The sequence below is a fragment of the Neophocaena asiaeorientalis genome, unplaced genomic scaffold (assembly GCF_003031525.2).
Source record: "Neophocaena asiaeorientalis asiaeorientalis breed wild unplaced genomic scaffold, Neophocaena_asiaeorientalis_V1.1 scaffold424, whole genome shotgun sequence".
NCBI classification, from domain to species: Eukaryota; Metazoa; Chordata; class Mammalia; order Artiodactyla; family Phocoenidae; genus Neophocaena; species Neophocaena asiaeorientalis.
This window is the reverse complement of record NW_020174430.1, coordinates 249,138-276,921: the sequence shown is the minus strand read 5'-3', so window position 1 is coordinate 276,921 and position 27,784 is coordinate 249,138. Positions and strand designations below refer to the sequence as shown.

Genomic DNA, 27,784 nt, shown 5'->3' with positions numbered 1-27,784 from the left:
GCATCACCACATATAATGTTTGTGTTGTCCCACTTTTAGGGAGGCTAAGGTTGATCACAGGGTGTAGGTGGTGTCAGCCTGACCCTTCCATCATAATGCTCCCCACTGACATTTCAGCTAATAGTTTTAGCCTCATTAATGGAAGTTGCCTAGATCAATTATCTCTTTAGAGGTGGAAAATAGTGCATTTTAAAAAATTCTATCATTCCTTCTGCATTTATTGGTTGGAATTCTCCTATTATAGGACCCACTTGTATGAAAGATTTAGTTACCCCATAATATATGGCATAGAAAAGATAAAATACTTTCTCATTATTTATTCATTTTCAGAATAAAAAAATATTACCCTAGCAACTTCCAATGGCAAGGCTATTAGGTTGTTTGTGATTTTTTTGGTTTCATTATGAACTCATGTTTTTTATGTATTTGATGGGTTTTAATCCATTGAAGTTATTCTTCTTTTTGATGCAGAAATTGCCCTATTTTGGCCAATAAGGGCCCCTTTAAAGTGGTTCCTGTGTTGTTTTGACATGACCTCTAATAGTCTGGGAGAGTTTCCTTGCAAAACAAGTGGTCCATGGCTCATCATGTAGATTTCTTGTCCCAGACCTGGAATCAGCCATTTCACCATGGGAAATGGTATTTAGAGACCCGTGTCAGGACTTTTATTTAATTAAGCTTTGCAAACATAATTGAGACTTTCTGTGTGGACATCTCTTGCATCTCATTGCCCTTTTTTTTTCCACTGGAGGTAAATACTACCATGAATGTGTTATTTATCCTTCTTGTTTAAGTTTTTATTCTTTTACTACATATTTTGTATACATACATATTGAATGGCATTGTCTTGCAGATATTTAAATCTTATAAGATGGTATTACACTGTGTGTATCTTATTTCAACCAGTGTTTTCCACACTATACTATATTTTTTATATTTAGCCATATTGGTAGATATATTGCCAGGTCATATTAACTGCTGCGTGTTCTTTCCTGGTATAAATATACCACAGTTCTGTTCCTGTTGATGAATTCTTTGGTTTTCAAATTTTGCTATTACAAACAATACTGCAATGGATAGTCTCCATCACACCTCACTGTGCATAGCGTGAGAATTTCTCTAGGGTATATTTCTAGATGTGAAACTGCTCAGTCTTCGGGTATGAGCACCCTCAGATTTCCTAGATACTGCTAATTGCTCTCCAGAATGGTTGTGCAAATTGATACTTCCACCAGCAGTGTACAAAAGTGCCCACTTTCTTCCTACAATCTCACTCAAAGTTGGTATTATCAGACTTTTTAATTTGCGAAGTGATTTCTCCTTGGCATCTTAATTTCCACTTCTGTGACTGCTAGCGAGGTGTGTCGGCTCCTTGCGTGGTTGTTTCTATTGCATTTGAGAGCATAGTAGTTAAGACCATAGGAACTGAAGCCAGACTCCTAGGCTCAAGCTCAGCTCTATCACTTAACTACCAGTGATGTTAGGCACACTATTTAGCCCTTTCTGTGCTCGTTTCTTCATCTGTAAAGTGGGGGTGATAAACACCTGTCTCGTAGGGGCATAGTAAAGATTAAATAGTAAAGATTAAATGAGTTAATATATCTCTAGTGCTTAGGACAGTGCCCAGCCATCATCATCATTGTTATTGGCTCGCCGGGGTTCTTTCTATATTCTGGATACTATTTTCTTGGTTAGATTTTGCATTTTAAATATCTTTTCCCAAATGTCTGCAATTCGTCTTTTTACTTTGTTTTTGGTATCTTTTGTTTTTGCAGAAAGTTTTTTGTAATATGATGTAATAAAATATTGTCCTTAGTTTTTCCTATACAGTTCAAGGTTTTGGTGTAAAGCCTAAGAAATCTTTCTATACACAAGGTCATAAAGACCTGTATTTTCTTATAAAAGTTTAAAGTTTTGTTTTTTACTTGTAGGGTTTTAACCCAACTGTGATGTAAGACAGGGATCCAACTTTGTGTTTTTCCACACACATAATCAATTTTCCAAGCACCATTTATTGAACGGTCTTTGTTTTCCCATTTATTTATAATTCTACATTTATTACATATTGGGTCCACATATGTGTGAGTGTGTTTCTGGGCTTCCTATCCTGTTCCATTGATTCATTTTCCAATTCTCGTGCCATCCCACTATGTCCGAATTTCTAAGACTTTTATTTTAAAATAAGCCTTCATATCTCATAGAACAAGTCCCACCTCCTTTTTTTTTTTTTAACATCTTTATGGAGTATAATTGCTTTACAGTGGTGTGTTAGTTTCTGCTGTATAACAAACTGAATCAGCTATACGAATACATACATCCCCATATCTCCTCCCTCTTGTGTCTCCATCCCACCCTCCCTACCCCACCTCTCTAGGTGGTCACAAAGCACCGAGCTGATCTCCCTGTGCTACGCGGCTGCTTCCCACTAGCTATCTGTTTTACATTTGGTAGTGTGTATATGTCCACGCCACTCTCTCACTTCCACCTCTTCTTTTTTGAAATGGAATCTCAGTTCTTGGCCCCTTGCTCCTCCACAGAGCCTCCCGGAGCCTGAAGGACAGTGTAGACTGTGTCTAACATCTGAGAAATCTGGCTGGTAGCTGCTCTGACGATGGAGCAAAGGGAGGTATTAGGGAGATCCCACGTCCCCAGAATTTATCTGAGTGAAGTGTGGAGGTATTTCCCCTGAGCCAGTTGTGGGCCATAGGAAAGACTTGCTTTTGTGGGATCATCTTAGACCCATGTAAGAGGGCCAGCTTCTATAAAGAACTAGAGCTGATGGTAAGCTAAGTAACCCGGTGGAAAAGATGCACTCTCCCATATGAATGAAATTGGAGATGAGAGATTCCCAGAAACAGCAGGTGCCCCAAAACGCCCACAGAAGACCTCCCGGATAGAAAAAGTCAGCTTTAAACCTCCGCCCAGTCCCGGGTGGTCTGATAACCAGCTCATAACGGGGCTGGGCCAGTAGGACCTTCCCCTTTGCTCCCCTTTCTTTCCCTGCTTCAATTCTAGAGGAGCCAGAGACCACCTAATGAGTGCAAGGGGAGGAGGAGAAAACCTAGTCGAGGAAACAGATGGTACACATACCGTGCTGTCTATTCCCATTGCAAGCTCTCTACCTGTTGCAGGCTCAGGCTGGGGATGAAGATAAGCTTCAACTTGGTGATGCTGGAAGTTTTGACTATTACCTGGGACTATATATCTTAATTCATAAACTGAGACCATGTCTCATGATCAAAGGACTTCTTAGTTGGAGTGGCCAAAAAAGTGAATGAGTTTTCATTTATTCAGTGGCAAGGAAGAACTGGTCCACAATTCAGCTTACAAGGACAAGAGCGGGAGGCAAATAAGGACACTACACAGCTGTATTCCGTGGATCCTACTCAGGCGAAGTACTTATTACCTTTATTACGTTGCTGAATTAAATTTGCTAGTATTTTACCTAGGAATCTTGCACCTACATTCTTAAGTGTGGTTAATAGATAATTATCTTGTCTTGTCCTTGTCAGCTTTGGTATCGAAGTTATACTAACTTCATAAAAAGATCTGGGGAGCTGTCCCCCTTTTCTATCATCTGAAACAGGTATAATATAAGGATTATATGTTTGTTGATGACTTTGTAAAACTTGTCTCCAAAACCATCTGAGCCCGACTTTGGGGTGACTTTGGGGTACAGGAGACTGGGTAATATAACCTATAATTCCACTTAGGTACAATAAGGTCTCAGTCGCTGGGAGGCAAACAAATGTGGGGCACCATTCTCCCTGTGCATCGTGGAACCCTCACCCGCCTCTTAGGCCCCTCGGGTAGCATGGATAGCCCAGGGCTCATGATGGAAGGAGAATGCCAGTGCCAATTTGGATATCAAAGTTTAGTAAAGCTGGATTTCTTTCTTTTTAGATAAAAGTTAAATAGAAATTGAAGAAAAAGGAAAAATATTGCCTCCCATACACCAGTGGAACATGCACCCCATTTTCGGAGACCACCGCACCAGAGAGTGGACTGAACATGACCGGCAGCTAAAGCGGTCCGCGCAGAGCCTCTGCGGGGAAAGGGAGAGGCAGGAAGAGGGGCTGGCGGTGGCAGCAGCCACGTGCAGGTTTTACCTGTGAGTCTGATCATAAGAGTCCCTGAGCGCGCTTGTTAACAAAAGAGACTCCCAGACTTTAGCCCAGACTTACCAAATCAGAATCTCGGAGTGGGATGTGGGTGGGTGCGTGCCTGGAACCTGTATGTTCATTTTGATAACCACTCCAGAAGTCTTGTAAATGGGCAAGTTTGGGAAACACACTAAAGGAGAATAAGCATGGGCTTTGGAGTTAGGCCAGAGCTCCATAATCACTCACCCTTTAATAGTTGTGGGCTTAGAGTGTGCCATTTAATCTCCCTGTGCCTCCATGCCCTTAAGAAAAGGGGGTTAGTCATACCTCCCTGGTAGGGTAGCCACAAGGATTCAATGAGAGGATTCATGTAAAACACTCTGTACAATGTCCAGCACTTGGTAAACGATCATCTTTTTTATGGACAGGCTTCTGGTGGAAGATGTGAGGCTTACATTTCCAACCTGCAAAACATTCATCCGTGAGGTTGAGATGAAGGGATAGTGCCTCAGTTCTCGTTTGTTCAGCATTCAGTCCCATTTTTCTGGTAGCAGTGACGGTTTTTTCTTAGAGAATCATCACCACCTTTTAGTGCCAGTTCATGTAGTTCAGGTTGATGGATCTGACCCTGCCCTTCACCTCCAGGGCTGAGTGTGATCAAGGCCTGGCCAATCAGCATACTCCTTTCCCCCTGGCCGCCATGACTGGTTCTGAATAAGGAGTATGACCCAAGTTGGTCCAATGAAATTCCACCTTGGGACTTTTCACTAGAGCTGTGAGCCTGGAGCTGAGCTGCCAGCTGCCCTCTTGCCAGAGGAAGGGAGGGCCCACCTGAGAACGCAGCAACAGAGGAGAGAAAGGCTGAGATATGGGGAACACGGGACCAAAGCTCAAAGGAACTTTGAGCCCTGGAATCGAGACATGCTGAAGCAATTCCATCCTGGGAATTTTCAGTTACGTGAGCCAACAACTTTATTTTACTTAAGACAGTTTGAGTTAAATTTTCTGTTACTTGCATTCAAAAGGGCTCTGACAATAAGTTTTAAGGCACTGCTTCTATTTTAGTCTTCAACTTACTGTATAATCACGTAGGCCCCTTTCCTGTCTGACACATTTCCTAACTTTATTAGGAAGAAGCAATCCCATGGCCTTAGCATTTAGACTTGATGGATAATGGAAATTGCTAAGGCATGATCACTCCCTGGGGATTAGACAACTCAAGTCCTTTCCATCTAAATAGATTCTGTTCTCTCAGGGTGAGAAGGAGCTGATATTTAGGTAGGTCTCTGTTTTTGTTCTCCAAACTCTGAGAAAGGTTGCCGTTAAAGGGCAACACAACAACTAAAAGCTGTTGGATAGAAGAGTGACACGCTTGGTTGGTATGCAGTACTGTGTAGCTGAGATGATTATTCTCAATTAACGGGCAAACATTACACAATTGTCTCTTTCAAGTCCAGAGTGCTAATATATAATACACAATCAGAGGGCATTGTACGTCAGACTATAACTCATTAGCCAGGGCCAATTCTTTACCCCTTAGAAATAAAATAGTCTGTTGTTTATGAAAGCCACAATTTGGAGTCTTTTAAATTTGCAGCTATAGACCAGGTGAAGGAGTTCTATTTGGGAAGAATCCAAATGGAATTGGGAACCGAAATTCCTGTTGCGAACTCATTATTAAGGCAAAATCAGTGTTAGTAGAATGGGGGTGGGAGGGAGGTGGGCTTTGATCTCCTGTGCCTCTCACCAGGAACCCCACTCAAGGACTCTTGGCCAGTCTGGCTGAGGCAGCATCTGCCCTGCTGAGGGACATCCCAGAATGGACACGTCCCTGTGCGACTGCCCAGGGAATGCCAAACAGATTGGGTCATTTTATTCAAACCTGGGGGACTTGGCTGCCCAGGCACACGCTCTGTGGATGAACTCACTTTTGCTTTAGTCCACATGGCTGCCGAAGTCTGCAGCTCAGACAGCAAGGGAAGGAGGTGAGGAGAAGGCAGGGAGGGAGATCAGAGAAATCTGTGGAAGAGGATTGAATTACTGTCGGATCACAGGGTGTGGGAGACTCTGGGACAGATTGATGGGAGAGCCTACCCGGCTGGCAGGGACCTGAGAACTGTCACAGATGGCTGTGCTGAGCCAGCTGCCTTGCTTGTGCGTGCAGAGCACAAGCTAAATGGGAACAAGACATCTTAACAGTTACCAAAACACCCAGCAGTATATCAGCCCACCTAACTGGAAAACAAAGCAGGCCTTTGGACTCCAAATCCCCCAGGCCAAAGCCATATCTACAATGTTATCCAGTGTCTTGCTTCACAGGGCATGTCTCTATCAGTCTTTCAACAAACACCTATTAAAAGCTTCTAAATGTCAGGGCTGGCTGTGCTAGGTGCTGGGGATGTGAAGGAAATATGCACAGTGCTCCCCTCTAAGGGTCTCACCACCTAGTAAACAATTATAAAAAAGGGGAAAAATGCAGTAGGAGCTGGGGTAAAAGAGAGCACAAGTACTACAGGAAACAGGCACCAGCTTATGTTAAGTTGTTATGTAAAGCTAAAGAATTTGTATCTTCAAACATGCATGAACCACTCTTCAAATTCCACCCAACAGTTGTCTCTCATCCAATCCAGGCTCATACCTATGACCTCAGCATGGTAAAAATATCCCCCATGGCCCTTAAGGTCTAGTAATAATTTAAAGTTTTGTTTTTCTCTGTATGTCCTCTGATGTGTTTTCATATCTCGGATGTCTTTCTTTTCGAGGGTGTTATTTACTCTGGTTGGTAGGATATGATATTAAAAGGTCAAGGCTTTAATTTTGTGGAACATCTAGCTTCATTTGGAAAGAGAATTAAGCCCCCACGATCAGAGGTTTACCCCTCAATCTAAGCCAGAGGCTTAGCAAATGTGGACTGTGTCCTTGCTTACTGGGGCCAGAGCAAGAGACAAAAAGGGGTTCGCTCCATTCAAACCCATCGTCATTACCAGATATTATGGCATCGACAGGACACAGCCATTACGTGGTTTGGCAGCGCTATTGTGCTCATAAATAATGGTAAATATGAGCGTGTGTGTGTGTGGGGGGGGGCATGTGCATGTGCACATGTAACGTTTTGCAATCTCCTTGAGGGCAGCGATAATGGTAATTTTTATGAACGGACAAGCATAACCCCAGATACTGACAAGGCACACTCCCTCATATCTCTCATGTCTGTGCTCAGCATCACCTCCTCAGAAAGCCCTTCCCTGATCACGACTAGAATGTAAAGTCACTGGGATTCTTGTCTATTTTGTTCACTGTCCACAAAATTAAAGACCTGAACTTTTAAAATGTCATATTCCACTGGGTACATTAAACAACACAGTCAAGAAGAAAGATGTCCTATGTATAGGATGAATAAACAACAAGGTCCTACTGTATAGCACAGGGAACTATATTCAATATCCTATAACAAACCATAATGGAAAAGAACACGCAGAAGAATATACGTATGTAACTGCATCAATTTGCTGTACAGCAGAAACTACCACAGCATTGTAAATCAACTCTACTTCAATAAAATAAGTTTAAAAAAAAAAGAAAGATGACCAAGACGTGAAAACAGAGAATCTACACGGAAAAGAACACGATCATTAAATTGTTGCTAGACCTGAATGGCCTGGGGATAGTTTGACCCTGTTGAGGTCCTGGATATGAAACTAATGGGACAAGAGAAAACCGCTGGACGGACATAAGGGAAGATGTGGCATCTGAAGAGTGGTTTATGTGGCTGAGGACAGTCACGAAGTCTTTGGCTTCACATCACAACTTACATGAAATGGTGCTACCTTCTGGGTGCAGCTCCTAGAACAGTGCCTGCCACATAATAGCCACTCAGTAACTTCTTATTGAATGTCAAGCGCTCTTCAATGAAGTTTTTATTTGTTTCCTGTCATTTAATTTTGTAAAAAGGTAGTATGTTGACATAGTTCAACATTCATTTTAGTGTAAAAAGGTAACACAAGGCCTTGTTCTTACCCTATTCTCTGCCTGACTGGTTCCCACCCAGCAACCATGTCCTGTAACCATTTTTATTACTTTCCTTCCAGACTTTGTTTATGCAAATCAAATATAACTATATTTTTATTTTATTATGCAAAAGATAACATACTATCTACTCTGATATTAACCTTGCTTTTTTTCATTCAATAATATAAGTTGATGAATGGGTAATGTGGTATATTTATACAATAGAATATTATTCTACCATAAAAAAGAAGGAAATTCTGCCATTTGTGATAACATGGATGGACCTTGAGGGCATCATGCTAAGTGAAATGAGTCGGACAGGAAAGACAAATACTGCATGATCTCATTTATATGGGAAATCTAAAAAAAAAAATCGTACTCATAGAAACAGAGAAGAGGTTGGTGGTTGCTAGAGGCTGGGGGCAGGAGGGAGAAACTGGGGTGAAGGCAGTCAAAAGGTACAAACTTCTAAGATAAGTAAGTTCTAGAGATAGAACATATAGCATGGTGACTATAGTTAACAATACTGTATTGTACCTCGGAAAGTTGCTAAGAGAGTAGATCTTAAAAGTTCCCATCACAAGAAAAAATAATTGTAACTATGTGAGGTGATGGATGTTAACTAAACCTATTGTAGTGATCATTTTGCAATACATATGTACACCAAATAATTATGTTGTACATCTTAAACTAATACAATGTTATGTCAGTTGTTTCTCAATAAAATGGAAGGGAAAGATATAAGTTGGAGATTCTTCAAGTTCAATTTGGGGTCTTCAATTTTTTTTTTTTTTTTACAGTTTCAGTCAATTCTACTGTTTAAATGTTCTACAGTTTATTAAACCAGCCTATGTGGATGGACACTTGTGTTGTTTCCAGTCTTTTGCTATTAAAAAACAAAAGCACTCTATACCATATAATAGTATAAATTCCCAGGGACAGGATTGCTAGGTCAAATAGTTTATGTCTTGGTAATTTTATATACATATTGCCAAATGGCCTTCCAAAGGGGTTATGTAAATTTAAGTCCTCACCAGCAATGTAAAAAAAAAAAAAAAGTCTGTCTCCCCACCACCTTGCCAACAGAGTTTTATCAAACTTAGAATTTTGCTAATCTAGTAAGTAAAAAATAATACCTCAGTATGTTTTTTATTTGCATTTCTCTTGTGACACAGAGAACCTCTTTATTTCTATGAATGGATACTTCATACCTTTCTTATGTTTCTGTTAGGTTAATCGTCTTTGTATACTTGGCTTATAAGAAGCACATTACATATAGGGAGATTAGCCTTTCTCTGTAATGTGAGTTTCAAAATTTTTTTCCAGTGGTGTGTTGGTTAGTGTTTAGTAATGGTCTCTGGGGAAAATAAATCCTGGTTTATAGCATTTGCCAAGTTCCATGATGTAAATATTCCCACCACAGCCAATTTCAAGCTACCAACATATCACTAAATGTGGAGTTGGGGAGAAACGTGCAACACCAGGCCATTATGTAATATCTCCATGATACAGACACAACAGATGTAAATCATTCCAAGAGCATGGATGATAGCAAAATGTAGTTAAACAATTAGAGTGATGAGTCTTTGAGCATATATTACCTTTGTTTCATTCTTTATTTAATTATAAGTTTATATAACTTAATTTTAAATAATGGCTGTGGTTGACAACCAGCTTGCAAAATTTCTAAAATTTAATAATCAGCTCCTGTGAGCCAGTGCAGCCCATCTCCAACACCCCACTGCCTTTCATTCTATCTGTTTTCTGACTTTTTTTTCAAATGATGTTTTTCAACATGCAAAGGTTTCATTCTGATGTAGTTTTACTTATCAGTCATATTATTTATGAGTTCAGAATATTAAGTAACGGTTAGGAAGACCTTGCCCATTCCAAGATTATAAAAGAGTTTTACCATGTTTTCTTCTGACACTTTTATGGTTTCACTTTTATGTTTAAATCTTTAATCCATTTAGAGTATATGCTAGTGTGTGGTGGGAGGTACGGCTCCTACATGCAGTTTTTCCATCCAGTTGTCTCACAAGAGCTGAATAGTCCGTCTTTTCCCACTGATTTGTAAAGCCATCGTTATATGATGCAGCTTTCTTGATTTTAATGAATGTGGTATTTATCATTATTTGAATGAAGTTTTAATTATGATTATAGTTTATAAACAGCTTCCCTGTGTCTGCTCATTTGATTCTTTAACCTATAGTGGTAGGTTTGGTAGATTATAATAGCTACCATATTTTCATGCCCAGCATACTTTCCCATCCTCTGTCTCTTGAATCCTTTAGGGAACTCCCCCTTCATGCAATGTGATCCTGGAGAGACGGTCAATTATGGTACACTGGCCAAATACTGTGTTATATATGCGACCTAGGCTGGCCAATCCAAAAATCCCAACCCACGGTAATAGGCTAGGATTTGGACATCTGACCTGAGCAAGGCAATATAATCTTCCTTGGGAATGATATTTGAAAAAGATTTTCTGTTGGAATTGTTAAGCTGGGAGATACGTTCTTTAGATCTTCTTAACTGACACATAAATTAAAACTATCTGAGAAAAAGCCAAACAAAAACAAGCAGAGCTAAGAAATGGAGAGCCAAAAAGTTTTAAAGGCATCATTTGGGTCTTTGTATCCAGCCTTGCTCCAAAGCCAATGCCCTTGGACAACCAGGAATAAAAGCCTACAAATTCCTTTTTTTATTTTTAACTTACGCTCATGTGTTCAATATGGCTTCTTATAATTTGCAGTCAAAAGAGTTCTAACCCTCTTCAATAGATATTACTGTTCCCACATTACAGAGGAAGAAACAGAGGCTGGTATAGGTTAAATTCAATCAAGTGTTAACGTGCTTCCCACTCTTTGCTCTTACCTTCTGGGACCCGTCCTTCCAGCACTGGCAGCTCCTCTCTTTGTGTACTGTATCCCAAAGATTTTCTGGTGATGACTGGGAAGAAAGGCCATATTAATGTATGGAGGCTGCTTACTATCTTCTAAAACAGTTAAGATTCTAAATTAGATCGGTTCTATTCCTCCTCATCAGACTTTCTTTTCCTGTAGCAAGGTGAAAAGCTCCCTGACCTGACTTCTCAATATGATCAAGGTTTTGGCGTTATCCTTGGTATCTTTGGCTGGAAAGGTATAAAAGCTCATTATCCAATGATGTCACATTCAAATCAGCCTCAGAGCGTCTTTTCATATTGCGAGGAGAAATTTGATTTTCTAAAGTCCCTTTATAATTGGGAATATCTTTATACTATCTAGAGTAGAGTATACCTTAAAAACATTCTGAGTTAGAACCAGGTCCTCTAAGAATTCTCCTTCCTATGGAACAGCTAATACTTAGAGCGTCACAATTAGAAATGTTATACAGACTTCTGTTAAAATGCAAACAGCCCCTGGACAGGTTTACACCCGAGTCTTATTGGCCATGTGCACCTTAATGTGAATTCATTTAGCAGGTTGGAACATATTTTCACTGAGGTAGTAGGAGGCAAAGGAGGATAAGTAGGCAGAGAAGAAAAAGGACAGGAGAGGCAGGGGATACTAATGATAGGAGAAAGAGTGAAGAAATGGAGAGGTGAAGACAGTTACTAAAGGCTTTCCTCCCAAGTCACTTCTGAGATACAGCCGTGAACCACAGTCAGGGTTAGGACAAGCTGATACGACAGCTACCATTAGGAATGAATTGAATTAGATTCTCTGAGCTCTGAGGGGAGGATCTAATTCAGCACTAGAACCAGCCATATCATTATCTTCACATTTTCTTCTACTTGGTCATTTTTGGCATCACTCAAGACCCTTCATGAGCTGGAATTAATATGCATCCAGAAATCAGACCCAACCGTTTGTAGCATGTAACTGCAGCTGTCCCACACTGTCAGCAAGCACCAACTCCTTGAGCAATTTACTACCTGGACAGAAGTTCATTTCATAAGCTTATCTGTTCTCAACTGTCATCCAATAACCTAGTGGATTCCTCATCTATAAAATTTCAACTCTCCAAGCAAGTTCCTGTTCCAAGCCTCCTTACAGTGGCTCAGAGTGTCTTTGCTCCACCATTTTTTAGTAACTACACACACCTTCACTTAGGTTACATGCCAAGTGCTCTGATGCTCTTTGGTGAAAGTCCAAGTGAAGGCAAAACTAGGTTAAAGAAAAGACTTCAGCAAAATGGCAGCCTAGGAAGCTCCAAGTTTTCATTCCCCAACAGAAATGTTTTTTTAAAAAGGCAGAAACTGTCTGAACCAATCTTACTGGAGCTCTGGAAAACACTCAAAGTTTTGAGCCACCAAACAAATACCCAATCAAGAAAAAGCCATCTTGGGGCTTCCCTGGTGGCGCAGTGGTTAAGAATCCACCTGCCAACGCAGGGGACACGGGTTCAAGCCCTGGTCTGGGGAGATCCCACATGCCGCGAAGCAACTAAGCCCATGCGCCACAACTACTGAGCCTGCACTCTAGAGCCTGGGAGCTACAACTACTGAAGCCCGCGGGCCTAGAGCCCGTGCTCTGCAATAAGAGAAGCCACCACAGTGAGAAGCCCGTGCACCACAAGAAAAAGTAGCCCCTGCTCGCCGCAACTAGAGAAAGCGCGCGCGCAGCAACGAAGACCCAATGCAGCCAAAGATAAAATAAATGTAAAAAAAGAAAAGAAAAGAAAAAGCCATCTTCAAAACAGTAGGAAAGTTCTGTGGCATTTTTAGTTACACTTACTCCACCCTTCCCCAGCATGGCAGTGGTTTTGGTCTTGAAGTGGTGGCAACCTGGTTTCCAGTATCATTCCTCAAACTAGAAGAAGCAGAGCAGAAATTATTTGCAAATTATTGTGTACATTTAAACTGTCCGGTGGATACCTGAAGGACTGACACAAGAGCCTGTCTCTGTTATGTCTAACTCAGAAATCAGGTGGTAAAAGTGGTGGACACTACTCATAAAACTTGCAAATGACTATAGCCCCACAGACTCCTGGAGCAAGAAATTATAGGTGGAAACATACAATAGACCTTCTAAGGTGCAGAGGACAATCTGGGGTAAGACTGGGAATCTAGGACATTTGAAAGCAGCCAAAAATATGGGGGGATTGAGGAAGCCATATGCACACCCAGGCAAGATGCATGCTCAGAAAATTGCTGAGAAGACCTTAAGATTTTACCTGACCGATTGCTAGCCTCAGAACTAGCCTAGCTAAGTACTGAAGGAATGCCCTAGTACAGAGCCAATCTGCAAACACTGGAAGAGTTCCTGGCACTCAAGAAAATTTCTATCAAAACGTCTGATTTTGAGCTGAATGTGAGCTAAAGGAACAGAGACTTCAGTGATCACATGTGACCAGCAATAGCCTCTGCAAAAATAGTTAGGAAATCACTCAAAACAAACAGACTATTACAGCCTTCAACAACAACAAAACCAGCAAACCCTGGGAAAGGGGAAGAATGTGATTTCCAGAGTCATCATATATATATATATTTGGACACGCCCCTGACATATGGGATATTAGTTCCCCATCCAGGGACTGAACCTGCACCCCTGCAGTGGAAGCATGGAGTCTTAACCACTGGACCACCAGGGAGGTCCCCAGAGTTACCATATTATAGTAGTTAAATATCCAATTTTAAGCAAAAGAAGATTGCAAGGCATAGACAGAAATGGGCAAACATTCAAAGGAACAAAATCAATTCACAGAAACCATTCCTGAGGAAGCCCAGACATCAGACTTACTAGATAAAACTTAAATATGCTCAAAGACCTAAAGGAAAACATGGATAAGGAACTAATGGAAACCAGGAAAAATCATTTATAGATAAAATGAGAATATCAACAGAAATTATAAAAAGGAACCAAACAGAAATTGTGGAGCTGAAAATTACAATAATTGAAATGCAAATTTCACTGGAGGGATTCAACAGCAGATGTGAGCAAAGAGAAGAAAGAATCAGCAAGCTTGAAAATAAGACAATCAAAATCATAGAGTCTGAGGTGCAGAAACAAAAACAATGAAGAAAAGTGAACTAAGGGATCATGAAGTATACCAACATACACATTATGAGAGTCCCAGAAGAGACAAGAGGGGGGTGGAGATTATTTGAAGAAATAATGGCAAAACATCTCAACTTTGATGAAATAAATAAACCTAGAACTGTAAGAAGCCTGATGCACTCCAAATAGGATAAACTCAAAAAGACCCAACCAAGACATATGAGCAAACTGTCCAAAGATAAAGAGAGAGTCTTAAAAGCAGCAAGAGAAAAGTGAATCATCATCACGTACTAGGGATTCTCAATAACAATATCAGCCAATTTTTCACAACAAACCCTGGAGGCCAGAAAGACATGGGATAAAATCTTTAAAGTACTGAAAGATAAACCTGTCAACCAAGAATTCTATAGCTGGCAAAACTTGCCTTCAAAAATAAACGAAGGGCTTCCCTGGTGGTGCAGTGGTTGAGAGTCCGCCTGCTGATGCAGGGGACGTCGGTTCGTGCCCCAGTCTGGGAGGATCCCACATGCTGTGGAGCGGCTGCCTGTGCTCCGCAACGGGAGAGGCCACAGCAGTGAGAGGCCCGTGTACTGCAAAAATAAATAAATAAAAAAAAATTAAAATGAAAAATATAAACGAAAAATTAAGACATTCCTAGATAAACAAAAGCTGAGGAAACTGATTACCACTAGGCTTGCCCTACCAGAAATGCTAAAGGGAGTCCTTCAGGTTAAAATGAAAGGATGTTATTCAGTAACTTGAAGTTGTATGAAGAAACAAAGGTCTCTGATAAAGGGTTCAAAAGAAAAAATGCATAAAGAATAATTATAGAGCTATGTTATGGGGCACTGTTATGGGTGGTATTATGTCCCCCCACCACCACCAATTAATAGTTGAAGTCCTAACCCTCAGTACCTCAGAATGTGATCTTATTTGGACATAAGGTCATTGTAGATATAATTAGTTAAGATGAGGTCATACTGGAATGGGTGGACCCCTAATCGAATATGACTGCTGTCCTTATAAAAAGGGGAAATTTGAGACAGGCATACGGAGAGAATGCTATATGAAGATGAAGGCAGAGATCAGGGTGATGTTTCTACAAGCCAAGGAACAACAAAGATTTTCAAGAGACCACCTGAAGCTAAGTAAGAGACATGGAACAGATTCTCTCTCACAGCCTCAAAAGATAGCAACTTGCTGACATGTTGATCTCAGACTTCTAGCCTCCATACCTGTGAGACAATAAATTTCTCTTATTTAAGTGATCCAATTTGTGATAAAATTTTAGAGTAGCATTAGGAAACTATTATAGGCGCATAATACATAAAGATGTAATTTGTGACATCAATAACATAAAGTGGCAGGGGAAGACAGAGCTATATAGGAGTAGAGTTTTTGTATGCAGTTGAAATTAAGCTGGTGTCAGTTCAAATTAGGTTGTTATAAATTTAGGATGTTAAATGTGATCATGATTATAGCCACAAAAATATAGCTAGAGAATATATACAAAAGGAAATGAGAAGGGAATCAAAATGTGTGACTACAAAAAAAATCAACAAAACACAGAAGAAAGTAATAATGGAGTAAATGAGGAACAAAAAAGCTAACAGACATACAAAAACCAAATAGCAAAATGATGGAAATAAGTCCTTCATTATCAGTAACTGCTTTAGATATAAATGGATTAAACTCTTCAATCAAAAGGCAAAGACTGGCAGAACTGATTTAAAAACACAATCCAACTACATAATGTCTAAAACAGGTTCACTTTATATCCAAAAACACAAAAGGGCTGAAAGTGAAAAGGTGGAAGAAGATATCCCATGCAAACAATAATCCAAAGAGTGCCAGGGCGGCTATACTAGTTAGACAAAATAGACATTAAGTCAAAGACTGTTACAAGAGACAAATAAGGACTATCTAAGATATTATATAACTATAAAAGAGTCAATTCATCAGGAAGATATAATAATTATAAGCATAGATGCACCAAACAGCAGAGCCAAAGACTATATGCAGAAAACCTTGACAGAATTGAAAGGAAAAATAGTCCTTCAGAAATAGTTGGACACTACAAACCCTACCTTCAGTAATGAATAGAACAACCAGCCATAAGATTAATAAGGAATAGAGGGCTTAAACAACACCATAAACTAAATATATATGTATATATATACATATATATGCAGAAAACTCTAGGAACAACAGAATACACACTTTTCTCAAGTGCACATGGAACATTCTCCAAGATAGACCATATGTTAGATGACAAAACAATTCTTAATAAATTTAAAAAGATTTAAGTCATGCAGAGTATCTTCCTATCAAAATACAAGGGAAATTAGAAAATTCAAAAATATGTGGAAATTAAACAACATACTCTTAAATATCCAAAGGGTTAAAGAAGAGAAATTAGAACATACCTTGATAAAAATGAAAATGAAAACACAACATATCAAAATTTGTGGGATGCAGAAAAAGTGGTATTAAAAGGAAAATTTGGGCTTCCTGGTGGCGCAGTGGTTGAGAGTCTGCCTGCCAATGCAGGGGACATGGGTTCGTGCCCCGGTCCGGGAGGATCCCACATGCCGCGGAGCAGTTGGGCCCATGAGCCATGGCTGCTGAGCCTGTGTGTCCGGAGCCTATGCTCCTCAATGGGAGAGTCCACAACAGTGAGAGGCCCACGTACCGCAAAAAAAAAAAAAAAGGGAAATTTGCAGCTGTAAAAATTTACATTAATAAAAGGAGAAAGGTCTCAAATCAATAACCTAACTTACACCTTAAGAGAACTAGAAAAGACAAAGAGGGAAGCTCAACACTAACAGACAGAAGGAAATAATAAAGATTAGAGCGGAGAAAAATAGAGAATAAAAAAAGTAGAGAAAATCAACAAAACTAAAAGTTGATGTTTTGAAAAAAATCAGTAAAGTTGACAACTCTTTAGCTAGACTGGATAAGAAAAAAAAGAGAAAACTCAAATTACTAAATAAGGTTGGGGGGAGAGGGCATTACTATTGACTTTACAGAGATAAAAAGGATTATAAGAGAATACTATGAATAATTGTATGCCAACACACTGGATAATCTAGATAAAGTGGACAAATTCCTAGAAACATACAACCTACCAAAACGGACTCATGAAGAAAGAGAAAATCTGAATAGATCTATAATTAGTAAGAAGATTGAATCAGTAATCAAAATCTCTCAACAAAGAGGCCTTCCCTGGTGCCACAGTGGTTAAGAATCCACCTGCCAGTTCAAGGGACGCGGGTTTGAGTCCTGATCCGGGAAGATCCCACATGCTGCAGAGCAACTAAGTCCATGCGCCACAACTACTGAGCCTGTGCTCTAAGGCCCAGGAGCCACAACTACTGAGCCTGTGTGCCACAACTACTGAAGCCCACGTGCCTAGAGCCCGTGCTCCGCAACAAGAGAAGCCACTGCAATGAGAAGCCTGCGCACCACAATGAAGAGGAGCCCCCACTCACTGCAGCTAGAGAAAGCCCACGCACAGCAACGAAGATCCAATTAAGACTCAATGAAGACCCAATGCAGCCAAAAATAAAAATAAATAAATAAATAAATTTATTAAAAAAAAAAAATCTCTCAACAAAGAAAAGCCCAAGATCAGATGGCTCACTGGTGAATTCTACCAAACACTTAAGAAAAATTAACACAAGTCCTTCTTAAATTCTTCACAAAAATTGAAGAGGAGGGAATACTTCCTAGCTCATTCTATGAGGCTATAATTACCCTGATATCAAAGCCAAAAATAGATACTAAAGAAAACTACAGACCCACATCCCTTAAGAATATTGATGCAGGGGGGGCGGGGAAAAAAAAAACCAAAAGAAAAAAAAAAAAAAGTATTGATGAAAAAATCCTCAACAAACTAGCAAAACAAATTCAGCAGCATTTAAAAAGGGTTATATACCATGACCAAGTGAGTTTTATTCCCAGAATGCAAGACTAGCTCATCACATGAAAATCAACCAATGTAGAACATGATATCAATAGAATTAATAGAATGAAGGGGAAAAAACACAACTAATGCAAAAATAAAAGGCATTTGACAAAATTCAACACCTTTTCATGATAAATATAATCAATCAAGTAGGGATAGAAAAAAATTTACTCAACATGATAAAGCCTATATATATATATAAATCCACAGCTAACATCATACTCAATGCTGAAAGACTGAAAGCTTTTCCTCTAAGATCAGGAAGAACACAAGGATGCTCACTTTTGCTACTTCTATTCAAAATAGTATTGGAAGTTCTAGCCAGAGCAACTAGGTGAAGGAAGGAAGGAAGGAAGGCAGGGAGGGAGGGAGGGAGGGAGCAAGGAAGGAGGGAGGTAGGGAGGGAAAGAAGGAAGGAAGGAAGAAAGAGAGAGAAAAAAAGAAATAAAGGAGGGGAGGAAGGAAAAAAAGAAGAGGGGAAGGAATAAAAGAAAAGGGAAGGAAGGAAGGAAGAGAGGAAAGAAGGGAGGGAAGAAAAGGTATCCAAATTGGAAAAAGAAAAGTAAAGTTATCTGTGTTTGAAGACAACATGATATTATATGTAGAAAACCTACAGAGTCCACACATCACAAAAAAACTGTTAGAACTGGTTAAAAATTCAGAAAACTTGCAGGATACAAAATCAACACACAAAAATAGTGCATTTCTATATAATAGCAACAATTAATCTGAAACGAAAATTTTTAAAATTTCATATATAATAGTATCAAAAAGAATAAAATACTTAGGAATAAACTTAACCAAAGAGTCTAAAGAACTGTGCACTTACAACAATAAAATGTTGCTGAAAGAAATTAAAAACAGAAATAAATAGAAAGACATCCAATGTTCATGGATCAGAAAACTGAACATTGTTAAGACATCAACACTACCAAAAGCAATCTATAGATTCAATGATATTCCTATTAAAATTACAATGACTCTTTTGCATAAATAGAAAATTCATTCCAAAATACACATAGAATCGCAATGAACCCCAAATAGTCAAAACAATCTTGAAAAGAAAAAAAAAGTTGGAGGTTTCACACACTTCTTGATTTCAAAACTTACTACAAAGACATAGTAATCAAAACAGGGTGGTGGGCTTCCCTGGTGGCGCAGTGGTTGAGAGTCTGCCTGCCGATGCAGGGGGGACAGGGGTTCATATCCCGGTCTGGTGGGCTTCCCTGGTCCGCAGAGCGGCTGGGCCCGTGAGCCATGGCCGCTGAGCCTGCGCATCCGGAGCCTGTGCTCCGCAACGGGAGAGGCCACAGAAGTGAGAGGCCCGCGTACTGCAAAAACAAAAAAAACAAAAAAAAAAACAGTGTGGTACTAGCATAAAGACATGTAGACCAATGGAATAGAATAGACACCCCAGAAATAAACCTTCACATGGTCAAATGATTTAAAACAGGGGTGCCAAGACTATTCAATGGGGGAAGGATGATCTTTTCAACAAATGGTGCTGGGAAAAATGGATATCCATGTGGAAAAGAATGAAGTTGGATCCTTATCTCACATCATATGTAAAAATTAACTCAGAACGGGTCAAAAACCTAAATATAAGAGCTGAAACTATAAAACTGGTAGAAGAAAACATACAACCGCTTTGTGAATTGTATTTGGCAATGATTTCTTCACTATGACACCTGTTTTTGTTGGTCACAACAAAAGAAAAAGTAGATACATTGGATTTCATTAAAATTTAAAACTTTTGTGAATCAAAGGACACTACTGAGCAAGTGAAAAGGTAGCTCACAAAAAGGGAGAAAATATTTGTCAATCATATATCTTATACTCAGAATATATAAAGAATTCCTGCAATTGAATCACACACACACAGGAAAACAATTTAAAAATAGGTGAAATACTTGAAAAGACATCTATCCAAAGAAGATATACGACTGGCCAACAAGCACATGAAAAGATGTTTAACATCACTAGCCATTTGAGAAATGCAAATCAAAACCACAAAGAGATACTACAGTTGACCCTTGAACAGCATGGGTTTGAATTGCACAGGTCTTGAATTGTGGATATTTATCAGTAAATACATGCTGCAGTACTGCACGATCAAGGTTGTTTGAATCCTTAGATGTTAAACATCAGATTTGGAGGACCAAGCATAAAGTTATAAGCAGATTTTCACTGCGAATTTTCAAGGGTCAACTGAAATTAATATTCAAAAGGATGGATAATACCCAACAAGAAAAAAAAAAACAGAAAGAAAATTACAAGTGTTTGTGAGGATGTGGAAAAATTGGAACCCTTGTTTATTGCTGGTGGAAATGTAAAATGGTGCAGCCACTGTGGAAAACGGTATGATGGTTCCTCAAAAAGGTAAACAGAACTACCATATGATCCAGCAATTCCACTTCTAGGTACGTATCCAAAAGAATTGAAACCAAGGACTCAAACAGATACTTGTACACCAATGTTCATAGCAACATTATTCACAATAGCCAGAAGGTGGAGACAATCCAAGTGTCCATCAACAGATGAATGGATAACAAAATGTAGCAGATACATACAATGGAATATTTTTGAGCCTTGAAAATGAATGAAATTCTGGTACATGCTACAACATAGATGAACCTTGAAAACACAATGCTAAGTGAAATAATACAGGTACAAAAGGACAGATACCATATAATTCCACTTACATGAGTTACCAAGAATAGGCAAATTCACAGAAACAGAAAGTAGATTAGAGGTGACCAAGTGCTGTGGGGAAGGTAGAATGGGCATTATTGTTTAATGTGTACAGTTTCTGTTTGGGATAATGAAGAAGTTCTGGAAAGGGTTAGTGGTAATGGTTGTACAACAATTTAAATGTACTTAGTGTCACTGAATTTTATACTTTAAAATGGTAAATTTCATGTTATGTATATTTTACAATAAATTTTTTAAACTATATTGAAGATAAAATGTGCTTTCGTAGCCCTCTCAAACCATCCATTGTCATTTGATCTTTTCCCCTTATTCAACCAAATGTGTTGATTGCTAACCAGATGTCAGCTCTCCGATAGGTTCTCAGCTTTCAAAGATACACAGAATAGTCTCCGTCATAAAGGGCTTTATAATCTGCTTGGAAAGGCATGAAAGTAAATCTAACAGACAAAACTGGGTGATAAGTACCATGATATTGGTAAGCGTAGGGAATTTAGGAAGCACATAGGTATGAGCATTTAGCTCAGGTAGGAAATATCTGGAAACACTTTCCGAAGATGTTAGTGACTGAGCTGAGTCTCAACATATAGGAGTGGCTAACTCCTGGCTAGGAGAAAGGGGATAAGTTTCTCAGGCAAGAGGAGCAATATGTAAAAAGACACAAACAGTAAAGAGAATATGAGCATATTGGGGAAATGGGATAATATATGATATGAAATTGGCGGGGGTGGGGTGGAGAGAGGAGGGTGAATATTGAAGAGTTGGACAGGGTTCAGAAAGTGCATACCTTATATAATATGGGAGTTTGTACTTTATCCTAAGGGCAATGAGTAGCCATTGTATAAGGTTTCAGAAAGAGGAATCATGTGATCAGCTATGTCTCTAAAAGAGACCTTCCTGGCTACACCAAGACAATGGACAGATGAGGGGCTCGACTCCAGGCACACAAGTGAGAACTGATAAAGGGCCTGAATAAGGCACTGGCAACGCCCACGGAGACTGGTAGCCAGAGCTGAGAAATGTTCATGATAACAACTCAGAAGACTAGTTACTGGTTGGATGTGAGTGATGGGAAGACTCTTGGGTTTCTAGCTTGGGAAATTTGGTGAGAGGTGGTATGGTTCACTGAAACGAGAAACTCAGAAGAAACAGGTCCAGGGCAAGAGGGATCATTTCTGTTCAGAAATGTTGCACCTGTTGGGTAGAAACAGATGGCTATTTAAGTGTGGAGTTCAGGAAAAATGCTTGATGTACAGATGTAAATTGGAGAGCCCACCGAATAGAAAGGAGAATTTGCCTTAAAGGAACCGATGTCTAAATATACAATCACATTATAGAAGGAACTATACTCCTTCCATCCACCACAGGGTAATTCAAGGAAAGGAGCAGTTCCCCTGTGTGACATCAAAATCAAACTATATGGGCAGTCACCCACTCAACCCTGTATGTAATAAGGCTTATGAGAATAAACTGATTATCAGTAAACCTGGGAGCTTTCCAAACTGGTTTCTATTTTGAAGCAAAGAGGACTTCTAACATATATCTTGTGCATGGCAAATCAAATCTTAAATCCATATTTGAGATCAATCCTTTGGGAATCTTGTCAACAACCAGAAAAGGGTAGCTATCAAACAAAAACAAAACAAAACAAAAATAAAACAAGTGTTACTATGCTCTGTTCTTTTTTTTAATGGGCATTCAGCCGTTTTTTCCCATAACTGTTCTTTCCTTCTAGTGCTGACAGAAATTGTTCTTCCTAGCAGGTAGATTCTATCTGCAGAATTCCTAAAAAAACTGGATCACATCATATATGGGAGAGGAAGACCAGGCTTTAGAGTAAGAAAATCCTGCGTGTGAATTCCATTCCACCATTTACAACATCACGGACAAATTTATTTATTCACTCATCCATTCATGCAACAGACAGGCATAGAGCACATTCTATATGATAGGTCCTGTCCTAAATACATACATTTAATACTGAGCTGAAACTTCGTGTTCATAGACCAATGAGGGAGCAGACATACAATCACAGAATTACAGAATAAGGTAATTTCTAGAAAATTGGGGAACACGGTACACCTAACTCTGCTTTTTAGGAAAGCTTTACTGAGACTTGAAGGAGGAGAAGGTGTTTGGCAGATAGGAGAGGTGGTAAGAACTATGAAAGATTAAAGGACCCTGGAGAGATGGGAAATAGAGGAGGAGGAGATTCCTGGTGGAAGGAACTACAAGACCAAAGTCAAGGAGGCATTAGAAAGTAAAACGCTGGGTTCTAAGAGCTTCAGGTCATTTTTATAGGGTAGGCACATGAATGATACAGACAGGTGTAAGCTTCCATGTGTAAGCTGGGGCCACATCATGCACATTCTGCTGTCTTTGTTGCCTAGAGGCACCATTGAGGCATCCTCCTTCCTCTCCACTTAGACTGAAGAAATACTACTCTTTGGGGTACATACTGCTTTTTCATACTATTGCTGTCTCACACTCTGCTTCGGAAACTCCCACTCATTATTTGGGGACTTTGACATTGTGTTCATAAGCTCCTCTAAATTCTGTAGCGCCCTGTATTACTCGGGGGTTCTCCAGAGAAACAAAACAAATAGGATATATACGTACAGAGAGAGAGAGATTGATCTTAAGGACTTAGCTCACACAGTTGTGAGGGCTGGCAAGTCCAAAACCTGCAGGGCAGGCCAGCAGGCAGGAAATTCACGCAGGTTTCTATGCTGCAGTTTGGAGGAAGAGTTGCTTCTTCTGTAAGAAGCCTCAGTCTTTGGCCTTAAGGACTTCAATTTATTTGATGGGGCACACCCACATTATGAGGGGTAATTTGCTTTAAACAAAGTTGGTATACATACATACATATGTAGATATATATAGCGAGAGAGAGAGAGACAGAGAGAGACAGAGAGAGAGAGAGAGAGAATGTTAATCACACCTAAAAATATATCTTCGTAGCAACATCTAGGCTGGTATTTGACCAAATAACTGGGCACCATAGCCTAGCCAAGTTGACACAGAAAATTAGTTGTTGCACATCCCTTGAGATTTATTTTTTTAATTGAAATATAGTTGATTTATTTGGGTTGGCCAAAAAGTTCGTAAACGAACTTTTCGGCCAACCCAATACAATGTTGTGTTAGTTTCAGGTGTATAGCAAAGTGATTTAGTTATACATATACATGTATATATTCTTTTTCAGATTCTTTTCCCTTATAGATTATTACAAAATATTGAGTATAGTTCCCTATGCTATACAGCAGGTCCTTGTTGTTTATCTATTATATATATGTATTACTGTGTATATGGTAATTGCAAACTCCTAATTTATACTCCCCTTCCCCTTCAGTAACCATAAGTTTATTTTCTATGCCTGTGGGTCTATTTGTTTTGTATATAAGTTTATTTGTATCATTTTTATTTTAGATTCCACATATAAGCAATATCATGTGATATTTGTCTTTCTATGTCTGACTTACTTCACTTAGTATGATAATCACTAGGTCCATCCATGTTACTGCAAATGGCATTATTTCATTCTTTTTATGGCTGAGTAATATTCCAGTGTGTGTGTGTATATATATATATATATATGGCATCTTCTTTATCTATTCATCTGTCAATGGACATTTAGGCTGCTTTCATGTCTTGGCTATTGTAAATAGTGCTGCAGTGAACATTGGGGTGCATGTCTTTTCAGTTATGGTTTTCTCTGGATATATGCCCAGGAGTGGGATTGCTCTATTTTTTAGTTTTTTAAGGCACCTCCATACTGTTCTCCATAGTGGCTGTACCAGTTTACATTCTCACAAACAGTGTAGGAGGGTTCCTTTTCCTCCATACCCTCTCCAGCATTTATTTGTAGACTTTTTGATGATGGCCATTCTGACCAGTGTGAGGTGATAACTCATTGTAGTTTTGATTTGCCTTTCTCTAATAAGTAGCAAGGTTCAGCATATTTTCATGTGCCTTTGGCTATCTGTATGTCTTATGTGGAGATGTCTATTTAGATCTTGTCTATTTTTTGACTGGGTTGTTTGGTTTTTTGATATTGAGCTGTATGAACTATTTGTATATTTTGGGGATTAATCTCTTCTTGGTTGCATCATTTGCAAATATTTTTTCCCATTCTGTAGGTTGTCTTTTTTTTTTTTTTTTTGCAAAAGATTTTCAGTTTATTATCGCTAGGTAAATATCACACTAAAAAACAAGCTCCTCTTCCTCCCCCCCACCACCCCCGTAGGTTGTCTTTTTGTTTTGTTTATGGTTTCCTTTGCTGTGCAAAAGCTTTTAAGTTTAATTAGGTCCCATTGATTTATTTTTGTTTTTATTTCCACTACTCTAGGAGATGGATCCAAAAAGATATTGCTGTGATTCATGTCAAAGAGTGTTCTGCCTATGTTTCCCTCTAGGAGTTTTATGCTATCCAGTCTTACATTTAGGTCTTTAATCCATTTTGAGTTTGTTTCTGTGTATGGGGTAAGAAAATGTTCTAATTTCATTGTTTTACATGTATTTGTCCACTTTTCCCAGTACCACTTATTGAAGAGCCTGTCTTTTCTCCATTGTATATTCTTGCCTCCTTTGTCGTAAATTAACTGACCATAGAGATTTCAAACTATCTAGATATATCAGGCAGGAGTCCAGCAGGAAACAGAATTCAATGAGACGGGTTTTTGTGAAAGAACTACCTTTATAAGTACTGTTGGGTTTAAGGGAACAAACAAGAGATGCCAAAGTACCTGTCAAGAACTGTTCGGGATCTGAGATTTTACCCTATTTGAAAGCTAATGAGATAGCCTGTTACAGCTTCATGGGTAGTGACTGAAGACATGACACTCCTGGATCAAAGATGAAGGATAGTTCACTATACATAGCAATAACAGTAGCCAGAGCATCAGCATTTTTGTTTTGGTTATCTAAGCCTCAACTCCCCCAGAGTGACATGAAGGGAGCCAGATAACAACTGTACACGTGATGGGTTGAATTACAGGCCAGGAAACCCTGAGTTTAGGAAATGCAGTCTTTTATAATGGGCAGTAGGCATGTCTGCCCTTTGCTTCAGAGGGAGACGTTATCTTCATTACACTGGACAGTGAGTATGACTGCCTTTTGCTCCAGAGAGAGACGCTATCTTCACTTTCCAAGGCTATTTGGTATACAAACATCCTTGAAAAGATCATCAGCAAAAAAGGGCATTTAGTACCTCACTCACAAGATGTACAAAAACATGAGAGACCCGTGGAGAATTATCTCCTGATATTACCTAGAAATCAGTGCGGTAAAAATCTGTTATTCATAGGGTCAAAATTCAAGAAGAGGGTTATCTGAGCCCAGTGAGAGCTGGATCCATGGAAAAGGGGCCATTAGTGGGAACTCTAGTCATGGAGAGACACATATGCTACTAGAGAAGCAATGCTGAAGCAGGGAGACACTGGGAAGGAACTCTGTTCTCTCTTTCACTCACACTGATTTTTGGCCAGTGACTCCAATTTGTCAAACTCCACATGAAGCCAGCTAGCAAGGACACCTGCAGGACACAGTTCATAGGGGCCAGTCTTACACGTCCAAAGCAGCACTGAGAGAAGACTGGAGAATCTATTTGGGATGCAGTAGAGGAAAATAATCAGTATGATATATGGTCCCTCCCACATCTTAGTTTCAAAACTTCTTGACTTTCTGGGATCAAATGATCTTCACGCTGCTCACTCTAGTCAACCACCCTTGAGGCTACATGAAACTTATCAGCACACAGGACTCCTACACCTATGAAATATTGAGCCTAAATATACAGATCCATGACTACACTTGCTAAACCTCCAGCTTTTTCACTCTCTTTTTCCCCAGTAAACCTGCTTTGCTTACTTGAGCACCACTGATTCTTGCATTCCATGTATTTCTTCCGATTCCAATTTCCTTCTTATTGAGTTACTACATTTAATGATGCTTTCAGAAAGAGTCACTGAGAGATACATTCTCAGTCTTTTGACTGGCTGAACATGTTTTTACCCTATTCTCAATATTCTATGTTAGTTTAGCTGGGTATAGAATTCTGGTGTACCGGTTATTTCTCTCAGAACTTTAAAGATATTATTCCAGTGTCTTCTAGCTTCTAGTCTCAATGACAAGATACCAGGTTAATACTTCTTTTCTCCGTAGGTGATCTTTGTCTTTGTCTCTAGTGTCCTGTGCTTACATAAGGATTGCTATTGATTTATTTTGCTCATGAGTCAGCTTTCTTCAATTTGAACAATCAAGTCTTCTAATACTTGGAAAATTCTCAGCCCATATCTTTTTGATATTGCCTTTCCCCATTCTTTTTTTAAATTTAATTTTATTTATTTTTTTATACAGCAGGTTCTTATTAGTCATCAATTTTATACACATCAGTGTATACATGTCAATCCCAATCGCCCAATTCATCACACACACACCCCACTATACTGTCTTGATTCCTGTAGCTTTGTAGTATAGTCTGAAGTCAGGGAGGCTGATTCCTCCAGCTCCGTTTTTTTCCCGCAAGACTGCTTTGGCCATTTGGGTCTTTTGTGTCTCCATACAAATTTTAAGCGTTTTTGTTCTAGGTCTGTAAAAACTAGTTCCCTTGTATGTTATTTGTTGTTTTTCCCTTGCTGCTTTCAATAATTTTTATTTGTCTTTAACTTTTGCCAATTTGATTACTACGTGTATCAGCGTGTTTCTCCTTGGGTTTATTCTGTATGGGACTCGCTGCGCTTCCTGGACTTGGGTGGCTATTTCCTTTCCCATGTTAGGGAAGTTTTCAACTATAATCTCTTCAAGTATTTTCTTTAGTCCTTTCTCTCCCTCTTCTCCTTCTGGGACCCCTATAATGCGAATGTTGTTGCTTTTAATGTTGTCCCAGAGGTCTCTTAGGCTGTCTTCATTTCTTTTCATTCTTTTTTCTTTATTCTGTTCTGCAGCAGTGAATTCCAGCATTCTGTCTTCCAGGTCACTTATCCATTCTTCTTCCTCAGTTATTCTGCTACTGG

General features: G+C 39.3%; 1 long non-coding RNA gene across 2 annotated transcripts in view; it reads right to left on the bottom strand.

Moving 5' to 3' along the window:
• Positions 1-27,784, bottom strand: part of LOC112407514 (uncharacterized) — a 65,635-nt gene that overhangs the window by 20,316 nt on the left and 17,535 nt on the right. For both annotated transcript variants that reach the window (XR_003004773.1, XR_003004774.1), the window contains one exon: positions 10,989-11,063. This is a non-coding gene — a long non-coding RNA (uncharacterized LOC112407514). The remainder of the gene's footprint in view (positions 1-10,988; positions 11,064-27,784) is intronic.